General features: G+C 39.4%; 1 pseudogene; it reads right to left on the reverse strand.

Moving 5' to 3' along the window:
• Positions 1-1,808: 1,808 nt before the first annotated feature.
• Positions 1,809-7,475, reverse strand: LOC149188632 (uncharacterized; annotated as a pseudogene).
• Positions 7,476-7,898: the final 423 nt, after the last annotated feature.

The raw sequence follows: 7,898 nt of genomic DNA on the forward strand, positions 1-7,898 counted from the left end.
TTTTGTCATTTGAATCATCCAATAATTGTTCATTTGTGTAATGTAAAGGAGGTTCCCCCCTTGAAGAGGCTTATTTCTAAGGCATTCATCTATCTTTTCTATCTTTTTGTGAGTTGGTTTCATAACAGTAAGCCTCTATATAAGGGGCATTAAAATCCTTTCATCATTGTAGTCTAATCTTGCATGAATATTGGTGAAATTAACTTGACAATTCCCATTACAACCTCCAAACAGTAATGTGAGGAGAGATTAATGAATCTATAACAGACATCAACATATAAAATTAAATATTTTTAACCTGAGTCTAGGCTCTTCATAATCAATTGGTATACATACCAATTACTTCTGTATACTTCATACGGATGGAGGTTCCTTCCATCTAAGACTCTTAGAGAAGCAATTGAGGAAATTTTAGTGGACAATGAAAAGTTTCATCTGTATGAGGATTTTTTGAAGCTTGTCAATATCATAATAAAATGAAAAAGATTCAAGAACTCTCAAAATATGAAGATCATGGTCAGGTAAGACAATATGAGGCTTAGCCCTACATTTTTTATATTGATAACCTTTGAATTGATGCTAAATTATTTTTCGTAGATAGGATTGGGGGTAGTTTTGAATTAGAATTGCATTTATCTCGTTATGCATAGGGATCGAATGCCGGGAGTTTACCAATTATACTAACTGAAGATGAAATATCTTCGAATCATCCTGAACGATTTCCCATTAACTGAGTATGTTGAACATGTAACAGTGTTGATGAATACTTGTCAATGCACATTCAGTTGATCCATGAGGATTGCTTCTCTTTATTGTGGCATGAAATTCAAGACTTTTGTTGGGAATCTTGTCCCTTCTTGTAAGCTAAGATGTGGCAGACCTTGCTTCTCTTCATTTCAACATGCAATTCAAGACTTTCGCAAGAATCCTGGCCATCATTGTAAACTAAAATGTGGCAGACCTTGTGGCAGTAGATGTAAACTTAATGTTTTCCATGCAGACATTAGACAAGTTTGTGTTGTTGTGAAGAAGTGGCTAACTTTCTATGCGATAAACCCTGTGGTAAGGTCCTTAGCTCAGGATGTGGGCATATTTTCAGAGGAACATGTGGGTGCATGAAAAAAATGGACTGCACACATTCTATGTAAGGAATGATGTTCCAGGGAGCTCCCATGTGGCCACCAATGCATGGTTGGTTGCTCTGCGATTTGTTCTCCTTACTAGCATCATTGCGAAAAACATTGTCTACAAAGTCATTGTGTTCTTATGTGTGCCTTGCATGGAGAAATGTGAATGGAAGCGTGAGCATCATATTTGTGATCTCCTCTGTCATGAACCATGTACAAGACCTCTCCTCGACCCAACCTTATATCTGATATCACTGCAAAATTCCAAATATTTTCAGATCTTGAAACCAGTTCAATATATTATCATCTTATTATGCAACATAAGATGATTGATATGTGTGAAAATTTCTTCGTTCTTCAATTGCTTCATGTGTTCACATGGACTCCCAAATTAAACATGGTATCATATCAATATTGCACTGTGGAGTCGAATTTGAGAGTGGGTTTGAATCTGAGATTAGAGAGCACCACATATGAAGAAAAAACTGAACAAGGGGTCACATATGAAGAAATAACTGAGCAAGGAGTCACAATAACATTAGTTGGCAAAAGGCATTAAGATCGATGCCCTGAGATAGATGGAAAAATGTTAGGAGAAAAACGCTCCTAGAGACACCAAGTGGGGAGACATCTTTCATATGCAAAGCATATGGAAATTGTTGAATTAAAGAATACGAGCAATTAATAGAGATATATAGGAGAAAATTGGGGGTGAAAGGAAGCCTCATTGATTCTAGGATTAGTCCTTAATTGATCTAATGAATGAATTCTGAAACTTCTTTGCATCATTCTAGGCCTGTGTGTATATGTAGGAAGGGGAGACAATGAATCCTCAGTGGTATTTGCCTTTGAAACAAGATTGCCAAGGTCAATAGAGCTACCAATCCTCGGTACCGTAGAAAACTAAACGCTGGAGGCAAGATATTTTTTTTTTCTCCAAGAGTAGCTCCTCTGTGGTACTTCTTGCTAATACCTCTGTAGAGCCATTAGACAGGATAATTTGGGGTGAAAGTAGGGAATCCTGGTTAAATGCTACAACCAGTTGGGTTGTTGGGGAAACTACAGTAGCATTGTAAGTCACAGATGGGTAGGAGGAAGACATACCTTTTGAGGAAGGATAACCTATAAGAATCAAAGACTCTGGCTCTTTTTTCACCTCAGGAAACTACAAAAAAGCAATATCTTTATCCATAGAATCAAGGGACAAACTTTCTGTGCGGTCTCCATGTTTTCATCAAACTCAACTGGTAGGACGATTTCTTGTTTCTGGGCATCTCTATTCCATAGAAATCTATCCTCATATGGAGCTTTGTCATGGATAGAAGACTTGATGAAATCACCACTTTCTGTAGGTTTTAACCCTGTACAAAAATTACCTACATACGAATTCTAAAACACAGAAAATAAACAATGCGAGAGCATAACACATAAAACACATGTACATAGAGATTTTCCCCTAAATCCCGAAACCAGGACTACCAGCTTGATTTTTCACTTTTATTCCTTTCAATGTTATAATACATATTTATACATGCCGAAGCATCCAATACCATGGACCGAAAACCATCGCGTTCAATACCATGGACCAAAAACCATCGCATCCAAAAAACATGTGCGAAAATCATGCACAAAGCCATAGGTGGGTCTACCCAACCTAACATAGGGTCCAAAGCCAAAATTTTCCGAGGCGCTACCCCGAACCCCATAAAGTGGGGTTACAGGTACACCTCAAATCCCTTGTGACCTCCCCCCCTCTGACCCTCGGTTAACTACGTGGGCTAGTCGTGGAAAGAATATAACACAACCCATCATTCTCCCACTTGTTGTTTTCTTTCCACAGGGGGGCACAAGAGAGCTTAGTCATTTATCCAGCCCTGCAACGCCCATTGTTTCTCTACACCAAGAGAACTTCTCAGAGGTCACAGATTTTGTCAATGCATCTGCAATATTCTTCAAAGTGTCCACCTTTACTAGCAACACCTTTTTTTCTTCTATCATATCCCTCACAAAGTGATACTGAACATCAATGTGCTCTGTCTTTGAATGATATGTGGGGTTCTTTGCCAAGAAAATTGCACTTTGACTGTCACATTCTATCCTTATAGCTTCCTGTACTAACCCCATACTTGAACACAATCTTTGCAACCAAACTGCTTCCTTGCTTGCATGAGTGGCTGCCATGTATTCTGCCTCTGTAGTTGATAGTGCCACTACAGATTGTTTCTTACTCATCCAACTGACTACACCTCCAAATAGGTTAAACACATACCCACTTGTAGATCTTCTCTAATCCAGATCTCTAGCCCAGTCTGCATCAACAAAGCCACGAATATCCAACATTCTGTCCAATCCTGATCTTCCTTGGTAGCAAAAATCATAATCACTAGTGCCACGCAAATGCCTGAAAACCTGCTTCACTGCTGTCCAGTGCTCCTTCCCTGGTTTTGACATAAACCTGCTCAATACTCCCACTACATGTGCAATGTCTGGTCTAGTACAAACCATTGCATACATCAGGCTACCGACTGCACTTGCATATGGAACACAGGATATGTCCTCTTCCTCTTCTTGTGTCTTGGGACACTGTTCAACAGATAACCTCACACCTACAAGAACAAGAACCTTCACCGGTTTACTATCCTGCATATTAAACCTCTGCAGTATTGTCTCGACAATCTTCCTCTGGTTTAACCAGAGCTTCCTCTTTGCCCAATCTCTTTTAATTTCCATGCCCAAAATATAGTTTGCAGCACCAAGGTCTTTCATGTTGAATTTGGAGGACAATCGGGTCTTCAAATCCTGGATAATTTCTTTATCATTTCCAACCAGCAACATATCATCCACATACAAGACCAAATAAATAACACGATCACCAATTAATTTAAAATTGACACAATAATATGCTTTGCTTCTGGTGAAGCCAAGTCCTCATATAAATGTATCAAATTTCTAATACCACATCCTTGGTGACTATTTTAACCCATACAGAGACTTCTTTAACTTGCATACCATTTCTTTCTTACCCTTCACCACAAAACCTTCAGGTTGCTTCATGTAGATCTCCTCTTCCATATCCTCGTGAAGAAATGTTGCCTTCACATCCATCTGTTCTACCTCATAATCAAAAGCAACAGCAACAGATAATAGCAATCTAATAGAAGCTACCTTGGCAACAGGAGAAAAAATATCACCAAAATCAATTCCCGGCACCTTGCTACCAACCGAGCTTTGTATTTCTCCATCCTTCCTTCTGCATTTGTCTTCTTCTTGAACACCCATTTGCTGCCAATGGGTTTCCTTCTAGCCAGCAACTCCACCAGATCCCCAGCCTCAGTTTTGTGCAAAGATGCCATTTCATCAACCATGGCCTCTTTCCAGAGTTTTCCATGCTCTGAATCCACTGGTTCCTTCACAATTCTTGGATCATCGTTAGTAATAGATAAAGTAAAATTTGAACAAAAAGCAGATGGATTATACCTTTCTGCTTGCCTTCTTTCTCAAACTGATCTTCTCACACTCGGAGTTTGTGGCTCTTCATTTTCTGATTCCTCCTCTGCTGTAGAGTCTGATTCTTCCTCCTTAAGCTCAAACTCTATCTTCTCAGGTTCCTTTGGTTGGACTTCATGTTTAATAACATATTTTACCTCTCTGAACACCACATCTTGGTTGTACACAAACTTCCGTGTGACTGGGTTCCAAATCTTATAACCCTTTAAACCATCCTTATACCCAATAAAGATGCACTTTTCAGAATTACTATCCAACTTGGTTCGTTTCTCCTTTGGAACATGTACATATGCATCACATCCAAATACCCTCAGATATGAAAGAGAGGGTTTCTTACCATTCCATACCTCTTGTGAAGTCTTATCCTCCAACGCTGATGAAGGTGACCTGTTGACTAGGTAACATGCAGTATCCACCGCCTCTGCCCATAATTCCTGTCCTAAACCGGCACCACTGAGCATGTGTCTTGCCCTTTCAATCAACATCTTATTCATTCTTTCTACAACTCCATTTTGCTGAGGTGTATATGGAGTAGTCTTCTGTCGTGCTATACCACACTTCTTACAAAATTCTTCAAATTCCTTGTTGCAAAACTCTCCACCATTATCTGTCCTCAGCACCTTTATCTTCTTCTCTGTCTGATTTTCCACGAGAGCCTTAAATTCTTTAAACCTGTCAAAGGCTTCAAATTTCTTCTTAAGAAAATATATCCATGTATTCCTTGAGAAGTCATCTATAAGTGATACATAATACATAGACTTACCCAGTGATGGAACCTTCACAGGTCCAAACACATCACTATGCCCAAGTTCTAATATCTGTTTCGCCCTATTACCACAAGAGGGAAAACTCACCCGATTCTGCATCCCATATACACATTTTTCACAAAAATCAAAATCCAGATAGCTATTACTCATACCTTCTACCATACCTTTACCATGAAGTATTCGAAGGCCCTTCTCTCCAATATGTGCAAGCCTTTGATGCCACAACATGATCTTCTCTCCAGAGACCACTAGATTTTCTACTCCACTTTTAGGAACCATAGAACTATTGCATCCATCAATAACAGTGCTACCTTGCAGCTTGTACAGAGTTCCAATCCGAACTCCCCGCATCAATACCAGTGCTCCCCAAACCATTTTGCAAGTATCCTTCTCGAACATTGTTTTTACACCTGCATCATCCAGCTTGCTTACAGAAATAAGATTTCTGGCTAATGCAGGAATATGTAGAACACCTAGAAGCATTCTAACCCTTCCACCTTGCAACTTCAACTTTACTTTTCCACGACTGATGATTCTAGCCTTCCTGTCATCCCCCAAGAAGACATCACCACCATCATATTTCTCATACTCGCAGAACCACTCTCAATGGGGAGTGAAGTGAAAAGATGCACCTAAGTCAATCAACCATGCCTCATGACCTACATGTGTACTTAAAGAAGCCAAGTACACATCCCCACCTTCATCTGAGGTGGTTTTCGCCTCTGTAGAAGGAGCCTCATCATATCCCTTTCCTTTGTCAGGAGCTTTAGATTTACAGTCCCTTTTAAAGTGGCCTTCCTTTCTGCATTTCTAGCACACCACCTTTACAGGTTTTCCTGGAGATTTATATCTCCCACTCAATGACTTATTTTTGTTTCTGTTCTGGGACCGTCCTCGTACAAACAAGGCATCACCATTCTAGCCCTCCATATTTTTCCATCTCATCTCCTCTGTCAGCAAGGCTAAGACTATTTCATCAAACTGCAAGGCAGTTGCATTGCTACCTATTGCAATAACGAGACTATCCCACGAATCTGGTAGAGAACACAACAAACTGATGCACTTATCTTCATCTGAAATTTTAATATCAACAGATGCTAACTGACTTACCACAATATTAAATGCATTCATAATCTATGTCACCGAGTCTCCATCTTTCATCCTCAGGTTATACAGCTTTTTCCGCAGGACAGTTTATTCACCAAAAACTTAGATTGGTACAAAATCCCTAACTTGTCCCACAAGTCCTTCGCCATATCTACCCCTGATACATTTAGCAACACTAAATCTGAGACACACAATCGTATTGTGCTCTTTTCCTTTCGATCCAACTTCTTCCATTCTTCATCAGACCCTCCCGTTGGTTTAGTACCTAGATCTACAGCGATCCACTGATTTTTATCCACCAACAGATCCTCCATCTTGAGTTTCCACAACTCAAAACTCTTACCATTAAATTTCTCAATCTCTATCCTTCCACTACTCGCCATCTTCTTTCACCACCAGAATCGATCTTGCAGATCTCCCACTGAACAGGGTCTACCACAGGCCTGAGTGAAATCCCTTAGCAACAAAGGCATCCCCTTGAAGCCAAACCAGCTCTGATACCAAATGTAGGTTTTAACCCCGTACAGAAATTACTTGCATATGAATTCTAAAACACAGAAAATAAACAATGCGAGAGCATAACACATAAAACACATATACACAGAAATTTTCCCCTGGATCCCAAAACCGGGACTACCAGCTTGATTTTTCATTTTTATTCCTTTCAATGTTATAATACATATTTATACATTCCGAAGCATCCAATACCATGGACTGAAAACCATCGCGTCCAAAAAACATGTGCGAAAATCATGCACAAAGCCATAGGTGGGTCTACCCAACCTGACATAGGGTTACGGGTACACCTCAAACCACTTGTGACCTCCGCCCCTCTGACCCCCAGTTAACTACGTGGGCTAGTTGTGGAAAGAATATAAATCAACCCATCACTTTCTCCAAAGTCGAAATCTCAAACTGTTATCCCTTCAAAAAATCCTCTTGCAGATAGAAACAAAACTAAAATCATATATCCACTGATTGCACTAACATAAACAAACTTCTTTAGAGTTGTGTAGGAGTGGGGACGTCCATCAACACTTAGTGTTATTCATGTCTGTGTGAAAATGAATATGGGCACTAGCACCAACTGATGTAATAAGGACATAATAGGCTTTTATCATTGCACTCTCAATGGTACTTCATACCTTTGTCCCTGGTCCTTGCTGCAAATGATGAGAAATACTTGACCAATCAAAAAACAAAACACATGACTTCCATATATCTCTCATCAGCTTATCACTACCATGAACTCGAACTCAAATGATCTTCGGTGGGAGAGTAAAGCCCATAAAAATGCAAAATAATTTGTACATTATCAAAACTTAAACAGTTTATACAAAATTATAGAAACTATATTTCATATAATTTTAAACCACAATTTTTATGCCAT

This window comes from Pinus tabuliformis, chromosome 3_1 (genome assembly GCF_031772625.1).
Source record: "Pinus tabuliformis cultivar Carrire ecotype Pingquan chromosome 3_1, CPIR1, whole genome shotgun sequence".
In the NCBI taxonomy this organism is placed as follows: Eukaryota; Viridiplantae; Streptophyta; class Pinopsida; order Pinales; family Pinaceae; genus Pinus; species Pinus tabuliformis.